Source organism: Bradysia coprophila, unplaced genomic scaffold (genome assembly GCF_014529535.1).
Source record: "Bradysia coprophila strain Holo2 unplaced genomic scaffold, BU_Bcop_v1 contig_232, whole genome shotgun sequence".
In the NCBI taxonomy this organism is placed as follows: domain Eukaryota; kingdom Metazoa; phylum Arthropoda; class Insecta; order Diptera; family Sciaridae; genus Bradysia; species Bradysia coprophila.
Window position 1 is genome coordinate 13838451 of NW_023503493.1, and position 18534 is coordinate 13856984.

Below are 18534 nucleotides of genomic sequence, written 5' to 3' on the forward strand. Positions count from 1 at the left end.
AAAAAAAAAAATTTCATTATTTATGCCGAAACACGATTATATGTTAGTAAGCCGTAAGCAACCAGTTTCCCAATAAAAAGATCGAGAAATATAAAAAGAATAACAAAAAAATAAATTATTAAAAATGTTGCTGGCTTTTGCTGTTATGGTAAAATTGGTTGAAAAGTTTTATAACATTGCCCACGATTACCATTCGTTCGGTAAATTGTGTGTGAGTGACGGAATTCTGTTCCGTAGTCATGGTAGGAATACTACAAATATGAAAAATTCATTTTTTTCACTATTTTGCGCTTTTATGACCCACTCTATTAATGTTTTAAAATTCGTGTCGGATAGAACGTGCATATCGTGAAGGGGGCTTAGTACACCCATTCTGTATTTCATTTTATTAATTTTATTTCGATTAAACAGACCACTTTGGCTTAATTTCATGTATATTCATTGTACATACACGTTCCCATCGAAACAATATTATATTCAATGTGCGGTCAATAAAAGCATTCGAAAACCACATCAATACATCGAGTTTACATATGTTCGGAGGAATGGTTATGAACATCGGTGTATGGTTCATAATAGGCTTACACCTCTCTGTTGCCAATCAGTATACATATTCGGTGTACTAAAAAATGCGCAAAATATGGAGAGATAAAAATGGGAAAAATTTTGTTTTACAAAACTTGATACGATGATCCCATTACCAATTATTACCAATTATTGTCGGGCTTATGACATTTGTTGGTTAATCCTAGTTAAGTGAAGGCCTCTTTTTTGTTGAAATCATTTCGGAAAAATATTTTGAAAATGATAAAAAAACGAGATTTCGAGGACTTTAAGCCGGAATTACCGTTCAATAGCCAAATTAAAATAATTATTTTTATGCCACTCAGCAACATAAAATGTTTGCAAACGGCCTCGTGTCATAATTACACATCTAGAGCCTAATAAAGTACTTTGCATCTGGATTACATAAATAACTATTTCAAGTCAGCGACGAAAAGTAAGGCTGTCGTTGCCTTACTAACAAAACAGTTCTGACGCTTTCTACAAGGGGATGGGGAGTCAAATATCTAACCAAAAAATAGAGTGACGTCATTTGTATACGAGTCTTTAATTTAGTACTTGCAATATGCGCTTGAATATGATTAGGAAAACCTACAAACCATTGACACTGACAAGTTAAAAACTGGGAACGGGACTCAAAAACATTGAAAAATTACGTTTTACAGCAATGGCTGGTTTTAAAATGTCAGTCACTGTATGCAACTCGGAGATAAATGCTAAATGTTGTCATACTGGGCATTCGGCATCGAGTGATAATGACATATTTAACTGCCTAAAAAAGCATTTATCTTTGGTTATTAATGTAGCTCAGCGCAAAATTGGCAAACTTTAGAAGCACTCGATGTCATAAATTTTAAGGTACTACGCCGACTGTGACAATACGCATCGAGTACCTAAAAAATGTCTTCGAATTGATCTCCTACCAAGTGATTAAAATAACGAACCATCACTGTGAGACTGTCTGCATACTTTGTTGTTTCGTTTCTTTTCCTTTTTTTCAAAATTGAAATGTCAAATGCTAATCAGCAAACAATTTTGAAAAATCATTTCTGCCCAGTGCTTCAATTTTTTAAAATGTCCTAACCGACTGCATCTCTTCGTTTGGAAACAATAAATTAAAGAAGACATGAGGATAAATGGACAAATTATCGGACATTACATAAGACAGTAAAAACATTTTTCATCTGATACCCGCCAATGATACACCTTGAATTTATAAGAATTTCAGCCGAAGAAAAAAAAAATTATTTTAAGGTCGTTCAATGTAGAATACGAAAGTTCTTAACAACAACAACAAAATCCCGAAATGAAATGAAAAATAAATCGAAGAAATAAAATATCTCAATCTCAATCAAATTAATTTGTTTGTTTTGTTTTGTTTTTGTTTGGCGATGGTCGGGTACAGAAATGTTGGAGAATTTCTTATTGTTTTTTTGTTGTTGTTGTTGATTGATCATTTCTATTGTAATTGATGGAACGGAATGTAGGTATAATGCTAAAGCGCCAAAAAAAATGTTTGAACTCTTTTTTGTGCATATTTTTCGCATTCTCAATCATTGATTTAAATGTGTCGCTTAACTATTAATCTAACAAAATGATAATGAAGCAAGTTGAAGTGTGTATGTATGTGAGTGTTAGCAATTGTTATTTTTGCAAACTGAGTCACGTATTTTTTTATCATGTGCCAGTCAACGATGTGTAGGTATATACTGGGTGCTTGATTGTGTGTTTGAAAACTTGTGAACAGAATTTTCGGATACGATAAGAGGTGATAATTTCAAATAATAAAAATTAAAATTTCTCGTTTTAGATTTATTTTTTTTTGCTTGCCATTGCCATTGATAGGGGAACAAACAAAAAATTAAATATTGAAAACGTACAACAACGTAAAGTGGTCTTGGCCGTTTTCAATAACATGTTTGTAATGGAAGTAGAAAAAAAAAACATTTGAATAACCAAACATATCCAACAAAATGCAAATTGCAGCATTAAACAGTAAAAAAAATCTAAAATTTTCTAAACAGAATCTATTACATACATCAACCGAAACGAAATAGAAATAATAATCACTAAGGTCAATGACCCAGTTTCAGCAGCAGGTAGACAAGTTAAACTTTTGTTTATTTATTTTCACTACGTCATAAATGTATAATGAACCGCATTGTCAACGGCCATTTGAGTTATTATAAAGTGTGCAAAATTTAGTTCTTATTTTTTTTTACGAGTCAATCAAGCAGATAAGACCTCACTCCCAAATCAATAACTCTTTTATTATGTGCTTTGTCATTGTATTCGTATAGTCGTTCATTCAAGAATTTTTAGATTTAGATGAAGAGCACATTTGCATCTAATTTAATGGTCTACTGGCGGGACACTTGTAGGCACAATTGTAGAAACGATTTATAGGAACTTTTAACATTCGAATGAGAACGGAGACAGAAACGGCCGAACGATCTATTTTCGATACGAAACGCAATGACGTGCAGTGATCAATAAACCTTTTACTATATCATCACGAACCACTAACACTATTCTCGCGATTGATTAATGATTCGAGTGATACAGACTGCACAGTCTTTGCTTTATCAGACTTTCGAGCTTGCACATTTCTATCACTAATTTCGTTACTGCACAGTCATGTTTGGATACGGACACTTATTTGTTTATGGAAATGTAAGCCAAACGACTGCCCGTATATTATAAGAGTTTGATAACTTTTAACGAAAAGTCCACATTTGCCAGTTGGTTCATTAAAGAGAAACGATTTTGACGAACACTTTGGTGTGAGCAGACTAGTCATTTTTTCAACACGTCATTTCACGTGTTGAAATTGGAATATGTGATTGGCGGACTCGAACTTCATTCACAATTATCCATGTTCATTCACTAAGTTATTTCAATTCCTTTTCGTTCGGTCCTGGGAGCAGTAAATAATTTGTTGATCGACTAAATGAAAAATGGACGATCCCGATTTTTATTGGCGCTCGAAAATTTTATTTCCACTAAGAGTAAGTTCGTAACGTATACACTGAATTTAAAAATGTTCGTAGTTCGATCGATGATCAGTTTAAAGGGACTTTGCTCACTCGTTAAGAGATGAATAAATTGGAGAAACGATTCTTACAACTTGAATGTTTTCTCATGCAGAAAAGGAGGACATAGAACTCGTACTGATTTTAGTTTAGAATTCTGTGTGAATAATAAACCGATTTTGATTTCACAAACAACAACTGCAAATCTTTAGACATTCTTACCAAACTGAATCTCTAACACAATCAGCTATCCCCCAACTGAATAATAGAACAAAATGAATCACAAAATGTGCCAGAAAATTATGCCGAGAATGAACAGCACCGGATTGAATTGGGTAAATTAGTTAATTTCCCTCTTTGCGTTAGAAAATTTTTTGTCCATTAATTGGCAGGTGACAGACAGGTTTCTTAATGAAATTTGAATGGTTAACACGTTCAACACATATCTGGCAAATAACTGCACACATTCTGGATCCCTCTAATCATATTTTTCTGCAGTAATTCATTTAGTTAGTCAAATTATTGTCGGGCTGAGCAAGTTTAGAAATTTTGTGAAACGAAAAACCCCATTGAGTCATTTCGATTATGTTTGCTGTCACAATACTCGTCTTATAACACCAGAATTCCATGCGGTGATTCGATTAAAAGTAAATTTTAATTAAGAAATTATTGACACAACAGATTCCACTAGCGCTAATGATTTTGTCGATAAAGTTCGTTTACCACATAAGGAAATTTACCCGAATTTAATCAATCGAATTTCCCAATGTAACGCCTTTCTTTTCTTCCACAGTTGAACCGCCGAATTTCCAATAGCACAACACCAAATTGATTATTTACTTTTTATCAATCAAATATCAGATTATTGACACAAATAATTAATTATTCATTGTAACGATTCGGGGATAAAGTATGGTATACTGCACTTAGTTATAGATTTTTATCATACACCAATACACACTCACACACAAGTCGTATATTTATAATCCCATTCGAGATATATTGCCGAGAAACGATTTTCTCATTAAAATTGTTTATCAGAAACACTTGAGAAACACAAAATTTTTATTTAAAAAAAAAATTATTATTTTTCCTTCATATATTTATCGCGAAATGATTGTGAATAATAATACAGAATATGAACGAAAAAAAAAACAGCCACGACGAGAGCTTATAATAAAATATTATTTTGCCGTTTACAACATACAGTGTGCTCAGAAGCGAGTTTAAATCATTGTACGTTGGCTGAAACTAAAATCGACTCTGTGAACAACCAACAATCCAAATGAAATACACCAACACAGCCGTACACGTCGAGTCAGTTGAACCAACATATATTCGTTCATTCCGTTTCGTTCAATATAATATACTATAAATGTATCCCATGTAGAAAATGTATAAGATTTCAAATACGGTGTATATTATCTGTACATACGGACGAACCCAACATTAACGCACACCATGATGCTACGCCATGGCACAAATATACATCATTTTGTGTTATACGGTTGGGGTATAAAATCGAGGATAGGAATTCAACATACAGCAGATTATATACATTGTGAATTGAATTTTACAGTCTCTGGCAGTAACAACAACAATAACAACAACAACAACGACGACGACGACGACGATGAAAAAGCCGTACGTACAAAGAGCAAAGGCAAGCAGAAAAGCAGTTACGTTTTCTATACTTTTAACGCTGTTTGTATGGAAAAGTCATATAAATATGTACGTAAAATGTTGGAAGAAGGTTTTATAACCAACGTTATAACCGAATCGGGTCCGATAAAATGAGGCTTGCATAGATTCGGTTTAACATTTGTTTCAGATCAAGTTTTTATTTGGTTGAACAGAATTTTTAGTTTTTTAGCTTCTATAAAATCAACATATTTTGGGTCAATGCACAAAATCGGTGTGCAAATTATGGCGCAGCCGCGTCCAGAATTTGCGAAGGTAATCAATAAACTGCAATTAAATATTATTTATTATTATATACACCGAGAGAGAGGAGGCTGAAATAGATTTTATGTATTTAAATGGACATTATAATAATAATCAGCAAATGAGAGTCCAGCGAATTAATTTTACCTCAAACAATTTTGGCAAAATTAATATTTGTTCGCATTTGTGTGCCCAATTTTAATTAATTTGAACTTTTTGTTGTTCAAAATTGGATTTTATTTAAAATTCGCATCGCCTGGACGATAATCCACTCAACTATTTGCTTTCATTAATTGGTTAAATATTCGGTTAAAATTAGTCCAATTAAAATTCTACCGAGAATAAACGATCCAGGTATTTTCCGGGAATTTCCGATGAAAATTCTTTTTTTTTTAATTCAAAATATTACCGAACTGATGATGGTAGACCATAGAGATCATTTTAATAATTTCCACGATTGTATAAATTCTTCTGTCTCATTTTTTTAATGTGACATCGTTAAATACAGCCAAAAGACTGTGACTCAGAAGAACTTCAGTCAAACACAACGCACACACGAAAAAAAACCCGTACACCCAAGTATAATCGTTCCAACCACTTATCGTTTTTAGCCAACTCATTGGGTTTTTTGTTCGACTGTGCTGTGCTATGTGTTATTTTGTTAGCTCGGCTCCGACGTTTATATTCTCGGTACACATTTTGAGTTTTCTGTATAAAATACCCAGCTTTTATGATATAAATTTTGTATATAAACGAAGTAGGGACAAGCTAGGTAGACTTTTAATGCAGGCAGGCGGCTGGCATACCAAACCCAACATACAAAAACACGAACATACACACAGCCATACAACCGTAAAAATTTATTTTATGAGGGAAATTTTTTTCTGTTTTTATTTTTTGAATTTTTTTTTTTTGCTTTCTGTTCTGTTCGCTGTTGTTGCTGTTGGTTGGGTTCTCATATCTTTTTTTTTCCTATACTCTGTGTTCAGCTCGATTCAAATATTATAACAAAGTATGTGTATTTCGTACAACACAATATTTTATGAGAGTTGAATTTCGTGTTCAGTATGTTCGTTTCTGTAGATAATTTTTATTTGATTGAAAGTTGTTTGTTTGATTGATGAATAATTTTTGAGGTTATGATGGGTTTAAAAAAACAAAAAAAAATATCGAGGAAAAAAATTGAAACAAGAAAATGAAAAATAATTTCTGTGGGGTTACATTTCGGTGCTTGACTGTATGTGCAAGTATATATTTGTACGTATAAAGTGGAATAAATCCACTGATGGATGGGTGAATTCGTATTGTATTTACAGTAAAAGCGAAAAGCGTCTATATGGTCGGGACATTAAATGTAATAATTCGGCGTAAAATGCTTTTTTATTGATTGGAATGGGTACGAAACCATAACACGGATGGGTTGATGTCACAAAAATGCAGACAAAATATTTTAATTAATGATCCGTCAACATTATATTATACACACAGCAAAATGTTTCGAGCTGCTTTCTGATTTTATACTATCATCACAATTACGTAGAGCAATACAATGATGGTAGTAAAACAGCGCAATTTTTAATGTTATTAGCTTAAGCCGAGCAAAGTTTACTTTTGTCAAGAGGTGAATGTTGTAATTAGTCTCTACCATTCAGGGGATGTGGACTTTTAACAAATGATAAACGTAGCGTAGACGTCGTTCAAAAACAAGACGTAAGCTTTTATGGGTGGATTGGGTACAAAAGAAAATTTGACTACAATGACATAGAAAAAACGTACCATGAGAAATCATTTACTTTTTCTACATAGAAATTTTTTCTCGGCATGCCGTGTATGGTCTGACGTGCCTGAGTGCCCTAAAGTGACTACGTGTCCTGAAGTGACTACGTGTCCTGAAGTGACTACGTGTCCTGAAGTGACTACGTGTCCTGAAGTGACTACGTGTCCTGAAGTGACTACGTGTCCTGAAGTGACTACGTGTCCTGAAGTGACTACGTGTCCTGAAGTGACTACGTGTCCTGAAGTGACTACGTGTCCTGAAGTGACTACGTGTCCTGAAATGACTACGTGTCCTGAAATGACTACGTGTCCTGAAGTGACTACGTACCTTTAACCTCAAACCTAGACTAGAGAAAGAAGCCTCCATACTAGGTACGTTTCTTGTTGAAACTATATTCTTCTGTTGTTCCTCCATCGTCGTCGTCTACAACAATACGTTTCTCAATGGCTATGAAAAATTTTTGGGCCTCCGTAGTCTCAGCTTTTTAATTCCTATGCTTTCGATGAAATATATCCTCAAAGGATATGCAGAACTTTTGAAATGGAAATGTTCCGGCTGCTTCACCTTTATATTTCCAATTAGATTTTCGGTTACCAACCTTTGACTATTCAAGTTAGAAAACATATACTCTCACCTCTCGTTCAACAAAAAAAGGGTCGTCTAATTAACAAGTCATTTACAGAATTTGTTTTATTTTCCAAAACAACGACAACAAAATACAACTGAAACTGCCTTAGCGCCAGCCTCTTCATACCATTATTGTTCTACTTCAATTATCGAAATGGAATAAACCACCACAAGTGTTTAATATTGAATGAATAGATAAAGCTTACGAGAAGCAAATTTATTCAATTTCGGAATGATAAATCGTTGCGAATTGAGTAGAAAATCTCTCTGTGCGAATAGATACTGCCAGCCTATTTGTATGTATATACAAACATGGAAAGAGCAAACCCATTAAAATGAAATTAATTTTGTAAATAAACTTGTTCCATAAAGTGTGTGTGCCCATTGTAACGTATAAATATGAGAAAATAGTTGCCACCTGTTGAATGGGCTGAAAGAGGAAGATTTTACACAAAAAAAAGTTTTACGTTTGTTCTATTATGTATAGAAAGATGTGTGTATACAATTTCATGTAGTAAATCCACCGCCATGTACATTGTGTACATCCGTATGATGGTTTAATAAACATCACCCATAAAGTGAATGAAAAAAAAAACACACAACAGCACATTTCTGTTATGCCGGTCCGACGATCAACATGTTTTCATTTCAATGAATTTGAAGGATTTCAGTTTTTCACAACAAAAACAACCAACCAACACATTTTACATTGACTTTTTGGTACTACGGTGGATTTTCTTGTTAAATAATTTTATGGGCTTTCGTGTCTTTACGGAATAATAAGGGTTATACTTTAGCACAGCTGAATCGGTATAGCGGTTTTTTTACGTATTTTATTTTACAACAATGGATTGAGCCAAGGGGGATGTAATATGTCGAAACATACGGCGAATCAAGACAGAGAGTAACGCAGAGCATAATTTTTGAATTAATTAATAGGAATTGCACTCTACTAACTTAACGAAAACTTTAATTGGATTATGAAGGACTGTTGCCGTGTGTATACACTGATTTTGTATTCATTCTTCTTCTTTGGAAATTTCCAACAAAATGCTAAGAGGATTAACCTTTAAAGTTAATGAGCAATCAATCAACTTATTAGAAAACTTGTTGGAGCAAGTGGTAGGCTACGAGTGGGTTGTCCGTGCCTTGTTGATCAGTGCTTATGAGAATTGTGTTAAGAAGCTTAAATGAATGCAACTTTTTCCCATCCCCATCATTTTCACTAATTATTTGAAGTGAATTTTTTCAGTCATAAAACTAATATCTGGAACTACTTCACATCGCATTTTTCGATTGGGGATCAATTAGGGATCAATTAAGGATTCGGAGAAAAAACTACACGAGAAAGAGCGGCAGTTATAGAATTTCTATGTGGATTTGGTTTGCAAATGCATAATGTTGCAAAATGAAGATAAAGAACAAAAACCATCAACCCAACAGTCAACAGTATGAAAAGTTCATTGTGGCAACAATAAAAAGTTGCAAAAAGAAACTTAGTCCTTTTCTGTGAACTTGAGAAAAGTTATGCAGTTTTTATGTGTCAAATAATAGTCATCGCTGTTATGTACTAAAGTTATATTTAACATATCTCAATATTTCAGCATAAAAATTAAGCTGTGACTTCATCGGTCGCATCACATCTTTCTCCATAAAAAGTTGACATTTTTGTCGGACAATTCACATTTTCCTTTTTGAATACGGAATACTATCTGTTATTGATGTGGCTCTTTGATGTTTCAAAGAAGCCGATTCTCTTTTAAGGGACGTAGCACAACATCACTCACAGGCAAATCGTTTATTTCTCCGATGTAGAATTGCATAATTTAGTCGGGAAAGAATAAGAAAATCTCTAAGGAGAATGGTAGCGTAAAAGCTCTACGAATAATTTATTGAAGATTATGAATGGCAGATCATCTAGCCCATGACGGTGTAATAATTGAGTGTTTGTTTGCTTATATACAATAAAACCCGGTATATTCTGAATAAAAATGAGAATCGAAAAACAAAGGAAACGATAAAAAAAACGATAAATACGATTATAATGGAATGTTTTACAACTATATGCTGAGATTGTCGTCGTCTTTTTATTCCACCCAACTATCAATCGATTGAGATTGAGAATCGTCATATGAGAATGGGTTTTATGCGCTACATATTTGATGAAGTCAGCAAATTTGAAATTCTCGATTTGGATACAAAATTATGTTAATTTTATTGCACCACCTGTTGTTTTATTACATTTTGAATTTTTGATACAAAAATAAAATATTTATTGAACATAATTCACCTACGCCTTCATTTCTTCTTCGAACTATGCTCGACTTTATAAAGGTGAGCAGACGACCCGGAGCTTCGGGCTGCACGATGCGCGACCGCTACAGATAGTTAGACGTTTGAAATGATAAAAAATTGTCGGGAATCTATCGGGCAGATGTTTTCGGGCTGTCATCGAGTCGGGTAGACAGTTTTAAAAAAATGGGGTGTTTTCGACATTTCTCATTTCCGAAAGGAAACAACACAGTTACCGAATACCAGAAAGGTTTCACAAATCCCATCTCCGAAGGCACATCGGACTGGAACACAGGCTTAGAGGCTACCTCGGGTTGTCGTGTGATTCTGGCAGAGGATACATTTGACAAGACAATGCGGAAAGAAAATTCTTCGGGTGAGTTTCAAAAATTCTCCGGGCTTCAGACATTTTGATTTGAAAAAATCGGGCCAAAGATTCCGCCCGCTCACCTCTACGTCGACTATAAAAAAATTGAAATAATAATAAAAAAAACGGAACGGCATAATAAAAATGTCGATCGCAACAATTTAACATGGCATTGACATTCGCATCACTGTGATTTTTTTTGCGACATAATTTCACTCAACAAGAACATTTTGTTCGACTTTTATGATAAAACCGATAAAACTTTCAATCAACGACAATGACAACAACAACAACCAGCAAAATAATGTAATAAATAAAAATACAAAACAGAAACTCTTACGTAAGGTCATGGTTAAAATTGCGTATGATAATATCAGAACATTTTCAAACCGTTCAATATATACGGAAAATGGTAAGAGCAAAAAAAAAACTTTTCAAAAGAAGATGTTTTATGATATAGAAAATGTATTCGTATGTGTATTCAATATAATACCTTAAAAATGGAAGGACAAGTTATAAAATTAAAATTTAAAGGGACAAACCATTATACGATTATAACAACAAAAGTGTTTAACGGTAGTCTAGAATGAGTTTGTACAAAAAGGTGATTTAAAAACCATAAACAAATGCCATGCATTTCTGTATTTTAAATATTTTATAATTAGATCCATTAAATAGAGCTAACGACCCTATGTATGCCGTGCATACGGTTAATATAGTGATTTAAATATTCCCTTTGTGTGTAAAACCAACGCGTATGGAAATGAACTCAATATAAACAAGTTAATATACACTTGTTCTATACGATTATTCAATTAAAATTTTCTGTATTTTTACAGATCTGCACTTTAAAGTGTGACAATTGGCGGTGTCCATTATAGGGAGTGACGAGTCGTCACGACAATTTTCGTATGATATGGTCCTTAGACCCTACATCTTTTGTCTTGTCAAATAACAGACTGTACAATATGGGTGCACCATTATGGTTCGTAAAGTTCGAGAGAATGGAAATTTGGTGAACTTTTGACATTTCTCCCATATATTTTATGTCAAAACTCTAGGAAATCACCAGACTCACGAACTTTACGAACCATAATGGCTTACCCCTAATATATTAAAAACGCAAGATTTTGATATCGTGTGGGAATTGAGATGTTTACCGAATTGATTTTGTTGTTCTTTCATGAAAGATCGCAGGATTTCTCTTAAAAATATCCAACCGAATTAGGCTTTAATAACACTTCGCATCAATAACAAAGTTAGAAATTTCAAAAAAAAATTTCATAAGCTCTTAAAAACCTCCAAAAAACACATCTCCACATACAACACTAACGATTAAGTCTGACCGTATTTATCGTGAACATAACCAACCGTTCATTGTACCTACAAATCAGAAACACAATGCAGTTGTTCATTTGGAGTTCAGTTTCCATTTGAAGTTCAGTTTGAATAAAGTCCATGTTGTACGCTCGTTAAAAGCTAGCGTAATCGAAATGCCCAACTCTAATTAGAGATTCGTTACGATTGAGTAGTAGTACATATCGTAGACTTGTGCTTTAAATTTTCTCGTTTCGTTTCCGATTTATATTCTGATTTTCTATGAAAACGATTGAATAATCGGTAACTATGAACTGTGCATGTGCATGTATGCTAAACTCTAGTGGGATTTGGGGAAATGAATATGGTGATTCAGACAAGTTAATTGTTTGTACAATTTCTGTTTCTAATCATTTGTGGTAATGAGTTAAATCTGTTGTTTGATAAATTACCGTATCCTATTACGCTACCAAACGCTATCAATGAAGAAAATGATGTTAAATGGACGAACTTCACACCCTTAATTCTGCCTCCATTAAGCATGCAAAGAATTATGAAAGCTCATTGAATGGAAGTCGATGAATGAACGTACCGATAAACAAGTGTAAAACACAACGAAGTGAAGTAAAATTATAAAAAATGAACTTGCAACTATAACAATTGTGTTTTTCAATTCAATTTTATAAAATTCAGACACAAAAGCATTTTGTCTCCTTCGGTTAAATGTGTTCTATTGTACTCACGATAAAGTTATTCATTAGTTCTTTTTCGAAAAACAAGAGAGGCCAAAAAAAATCCATTTAAACGAAAACGAAACACAAAAGAGAATCAAAAATTGATAAGTTAATATTTAATTTAACATAAATTTCTCAGGTCTGATACGACGTCAAGCTGACTGTGATGGAATAGGTGCATCATTAAATGGAATTTTCGAAAAGAAAAAAAAAATGCAGAGAAAAATCATTCAATTTGTAAATGATATTCACATTTCTATGCCTGATGAGTGATGAAATGTTATAGTCCTAAATGCTTCTACCGTATAGTGGTTGTTTTCGATGCGCCATTTAATAATTTCATTTATAATGAAGGGTCGTCCAGCGACCTGTTACCAATCTTTTTTTTTCTCCTCTTTTTCAAGGTCTTTCCTACATAATTAACAGTAAATATAAATACCGCACCGTAAATCTATTCATTCTTTTGCCACACAAAAATTTTATTGCTTTGATTTTTCGAATTCTATCATTGTTGCGTATAAAAGGGATTTGAAAAAAAAAACATTTTGTCGTAAAAACGATTTCATGTTATTTATTACGTAGAGACAACCAACCAAAAAAAAAAAAAATTGGTTTAAAGGAACAAAAGGGAAAATGTTATTTTGAACGAATTGGATTAGAATAATGGATTTTTATTGGTGTGTCCTGCATTACATTTTATCAACGTATAACAAGTGTCTGATGGAAATGCACGAATGTAAATAAATAAATAAACAAAACAAAGATAAACGCAACGAAGAAGTCCTTCCATCACAGATCGTCACGTAATCGATAATTGATTGGATTCGTGCATAATGAAATTGTTAAGAGACGAAACGGAAAGAAATAAATATTGGTTTTCGCTTAAACTCTTCGTCTGTCTGCATAGCGAAAATGATGAATATATAATCCGGTACAACGGGATGACAATTGGAGATCTATAATTGGATTTCAAAAAGGACATTTTATTTCGAACCGAATTTATTAAGTACAGGTCAGTGTACAACAAACCGTATAGAAACCTTATACGCATATAAATGGTTGTCATTAACAATTTCCCTCCAGAAGACATGAAACGAGAAAAAATTACACAGCCATCCGACTGGAACGTTTCTTACTGCCTTAATCATATTGTGTTATTATTCCTGCAAAGAAATTCACTCAAAGATCCGTCCATATAACAAAAAAAAAAACTCAATTTTACCAGAGACATCAAAATCAATTTAATTTAATTCCTACAAATAATATAAAAATTTCTTCGTTTTTCATTCTTATAATATAAATTATGAATGTGTTCTCCTCTCCTCGTCGGGTAGGTTATATATACACATATCTATAATATTCCATCGATATAATCTTCAGTATGAATTTTTGTACATAGAAAATATAGAATCCAAACACACAATTTTCATATAAAATATACACCGAGCGAGCGAGCGTTTTTTTTTCTTTCTTGCTTCTTCTTCCTCTTCTTTTTATATATTTTTCAAAACGAAAAATCGTCGTTCGTTTGGTGTAGATCTACGTTTTGTTTGGTTGAATTTATATAGCGCAAGCAAAGAGTCGTATATAGCAGTTTTATATGTGGAAGAAGTGGAATTATAAAGAACGTTTTTTCGAACGAAGCAAAGGTACCAGCAGCAACAACAACAACTACTAAAAAAAAGCCCCGACAGAGCACCAGAGCACTGTGTGTGCTGTAGGTACCTCTATATCTTCGTATAACATTATAACAACACTGTAATTTTATAAAATGTGTTCTGTCCTATCGGCTTGGATTTAGGTACCGTCGGTCATCGATTACTTGCACCTAAAAAAAATTATTTATTTTTTTTACGAACAGAAAAACCCAAGTGATACGAAATTTAGTTTCGTAAAATTTGGTTGGAATGGAACTCATTTTTTTTAATTAATAAAAGAAAAACGCGCTGTATTGACTTACACTTTCCTAACATAAGCCGAAACTCAAAAATTTCGTGCTGTTAGCCTTATTCAAATAGATAATGACAAAAATGTGTATACGGTTCAAATGGAACGGTATCAACTGTATGATCGCATATATAGCAATAAGCAGATCTCTCACAGCAGTAAAACGTACGTATATATATATATATATAAATTCAAACCAAACCAACCCAACGTACATAAATGTTATGTATAATATCGTTGGCATAAAACACTGAAAAACAGCTCTTACATACTACGGTATGGGATTTTTCATTACAACGGCTTCCCCTTGGCTGTTCACCGAAATGGACTGTTCCATTAGCTCTCGTATTCTCAACTTGCCTAACCTCGCATTGATGGGTGTTTGGGAAGCCGACGAAAACTGACGCTCGAAATGTATGAAACCGGTGGAAATATTCGTCGGATTCGTTGCGATGCAAACCAATTTTATTATATTCGAGCGTATAACCAGCCAAGAGTTTACTTTTTGCTGCTATACTGTGTATATATGCTACAGCTATTATAGATATTGCTTCAATGCTTCGAATGAAATGGTGTGTTTTCAACAAAACGAGTGGCGTTGTTGTAGATATTTTAATTCTGTGCACATGAAGGCAGATGATATTTTATAAAACGCGGCAAAAATTCTTTCTCGGTTTTCTAACACACAAACTTGTACATTTTGTAGCAAGGCAAGGCATGGCATACGAGAAAATATTATATAGAACTGTACCCAGCAACGAAAATTATATCTCTCTACTAAGCATTTTATACATTTTATGCCAAACGAAACAGCATAAAATCCCATTCTTCGTATACACAATTTTATATAATTTATATTGAGGAAAAACATGACGAATTTGTTTTTGTGTTATTCTATCTATTCTGTACTTTTTGAAGCAAAAGAGAAAAAGAGGAGAAAACAAAATTATGTTTATGCCGGCGACCTACTATATGGGATCAACGCTATCGTAAATCGGCAAATGAATTAGTCCCTTAAAAATTGGTGTTTCGTTGATTCGTTTGTTTAGAATTAAACAGAAAAAAAAATGTTCTGCCACTTTGTTATACGTTTCTATTGATACAGTTGGAATGGAGTTTTTTTTTGTCGACGATGAAAGTAGGTTGTCAATCACGAATGCATATACGGCAGTGAAATGAAAGTGGACTTGACTTAATTTAATTATTAAGAGATGGTTGGCGCATTCGCTAAGGAAATATAATGGTTTTGGTTTAAGATGTTCACCAAATAAGGAGAAGTAGAGTTGCCTTTCGGAGATATGGAATGGAGAATGTTTATTACGTCTGTCAGCATAAGTCAAATGAAGTAAAAGATTTTGAAGCCATCTATTGAAAACCGTTTGAAAACACGTATATCCAAATAATAGTTAAATGCAGAAACTAAACGTGTCACATTAGCGAATTATAAGAAAAATGAAATTTCATTCATTTTGCTATGTTTCAAATAGGCTGATGCTTTCTGTTTTCAACGACCAAAAAACTTCAATCGTAAGCCTATTTTAAACGGAACCGAATCAATGAAATTTCATTTTTCTTATAATTCGCAAAAGTGACGTTTCCCATTTCTGCATTTAAATATACATAAATAAGTAGCCGACTCGATATAATTAACTGGTAATATGCTTATCGTTTGCGAAAGGTTAAAAACATAAACCGAAATTTCCTTGGCAAAGTCATTTAATCCATAAATGGATGAACGCAATAGTTAGACTGAGACACCTTAACGAATAAGGGCAAATAATAAATAAACCAGAAGAAGCGAAATTAACAACAAGGAAAAAACTAATTAGAAATGCAATTTGAAAATGAAATTTTATTAAAGTTAACTACCTCTTTCGATTCTGTTTTGCAGCTTAATCCGTAACACACAAAATAATAAAAAAAAAATGCCGATCCATCATAAAGCATAATAGTTAAACCTTTTCGGAAGAATAAAGCTAACTGGAGTCATAATACGAATTTCATTCAAAAAGAAAAATGAGGAAAAAAATTTGAAATTAAAAGCAATCCAGACAAGTCAGTAATATGGCTTGGAAAAAAGTTCTATAAAAATGTGGCAGAAATGCGGATATTACGAAATCATCGGCTAAATGAGATATAATTAATTATTCAATGTACTTGCAGGAGCGAAGTAAAAAATTCATTTAAAATTGGAGGCAGCAGAAACTAATTGTTATTAATAGTGTTATGGTAATGAGGTCTCGACAGAGCTAAATTAGTCTTCGCCGAAACCGAAGCAGAAAACCGTCACACGAAAATCATCATTCATGCAATTGTAGTACTTACTCAAGCTAACTTCACAAATAACATGTTTATTACGTAAAATGTTATCGTCATTCCGCAGGGGTTGTTCTGACTCATTCAACTTTTATATATTAGCCTTAACGACGCTTTTGATGTTTTACCCATATTCCCATATTTATATGTGCTTTCACGTTAAGAGCTGATAAAACGTTTTAGTCTAGCAAATTATAATATTTGCAGAGTCAAAACTCAATTATTCTGACTTTTTAGACCCATATGTTATCGACATGTCGACAATGACGATATGCAATGAGCTCTGGTTAGTGTAGTCTTATAAAAAACATTTATATTTCTGTTACAATCAATGAAGTAAAGGATTTTCTATCAAAAAATCCTATGTACTTTAAACAAACGAAGTAGTAGATTCAATGATTACAACACTAATGTTTCATTAACAAATTTCCGAATTGTTCAAACTCCATCCACCACTATAATATACCGTAAAAACAAATTACCCCTAAAACTAAAAATTTACTCAATTCACCGACATAAAAGCCGAACCGAATAAACTCATTTTGATGTGGGTAATAAATACCATAGCAAAATATATATATTGCACATATAATGACTCTTACAAACACTTGATCCGACGACATAAAAAATATATTAATGATAAAGCATTTTCGAAATTAAATTCTACCATAGCAAAGCAGATTGTCGGTGCATGATTCTGTGTGGATTTTTCGGTTTTCAAAATATTTATCGGAAATTAATTTTGAAAAAAAAATTTGCTAGACGGATACTAAAATCGAAAATTAATTCATGGAAATTAACTGTTGCCAAAGGTAACACACCACCGCTATGTATATATTAATCGATGCGTATGGTCGTCGGCATGTTATATTTTCACATCTCATTGACATCGCCAGAAAGTGTTTAACTTATGACTAGTACGCGATTTTTTGGATGAACCTATATCAATTCTTAAATTACCATCTTTACTCAAAATCATCCTCATAATCATAAAGCACATAAACCAACCTGTCTAAATATTATTCTGTCAATTATTCATCTCTTTTTCAGTCGTTTCAACTCATCGTTTATGCATATTGTGTGTGTTAAGTTAAGCGCGCTATAAAAATTCTTCATTTTTACTGACAATTCAAGAGAAGACGGGAGAAGCACAAAAAAAAATTTAGCCGAAAAAATGCAAAAAATATGCAAATTTTTCAAGTGTTTTTTTTCTTCGGTTTGCTTTTTTCCTTCTTTGGTGAATATCTTCGATTATTTTTTGTTTGATGCGACTTGTTTTTATCATCATCAACATCATCGTCTTCTCCGTGTTGTTTCTTTTTATTATTGTGGTGACGTACTTCAAATACACCCATTCTTTTACCACTTCCAATGTGTATACTACACCAAACTGTTTTGCAAAAGAACAGAGAAACAACAACATCACATCAGCTGATTTATTAGAGACAATAAAAAAAAAATTCAAATTATTCATTCACCGGAAATATTTTACGTACAATAATGTGGAAAACACCACAAGAATGTGATATTTTCAGAGAGTTGTGCTTGGTTGTTGTTGCTGAGTTATTTTCTGTTTCGGAGTGACTATTCGACACCAGTGTCGAATAGCCACACAAC

The 18534-nt window shown here is 33.1% G+C and overlaps 3 protein-coding genes and 1 long non-coding RNA gene across 13 annotated transcripts in view; 1 reads left to right on the forward strand and 3 right to left on the reverse strand.

The window, feature by feature from the left end:
* Nucleotides 1–18534, reverse strand: part of LOC119077216 (odorant receptor 43a-like) — a 456342-nt gene that overhangs the window by 83051 nt on the left and 354757 nt on the right. The gene's annotated exons all lie outside the window — the stretch shown is intronic.
* The window catches only part of LOC119076842 (putative odorant receptor 71a), a 439431-nt gene that overhangs the window by 67387 nt on the left and 353510 nt on the right, over nt 1–18534 (reverse strand). The gene's annotated exons all lie outside the window — the stretch shown is intronic.
* Nucleotides 1–18534, reverse strand: part of LOC119076806 (trithorax group protein osa) — a 112934-nt gene that overhangs the window by 24598 nt on the left and 69802 nt on the right. Inside the window, exon 1 of one of the 10 annotated variants that reach the window (XM_037183787.1) lies at nt 4337–4843. The exons of the other annotated variants lie outside the window; for them this stretch is intronic. The gene's annotated coding sequence lies outside the window, so the exon portion shown is untranslated. Of the gene's footprint in view, nt 1–4336; nt 4844–18534 lie in introns of those variants that run through there. 10 annotated transcript variants of the gene reach the window in all.
* Nucleotides 155–11596, forward strand: LOC119076882. The gene is made up of 3 exons (XR_005087712.1): nt 155–165; nt 10067–10070; nt 11562–11596. It is a non-coding gene; the product is annotated as an uncharacterized LOC119076882 (long non-coding RNA).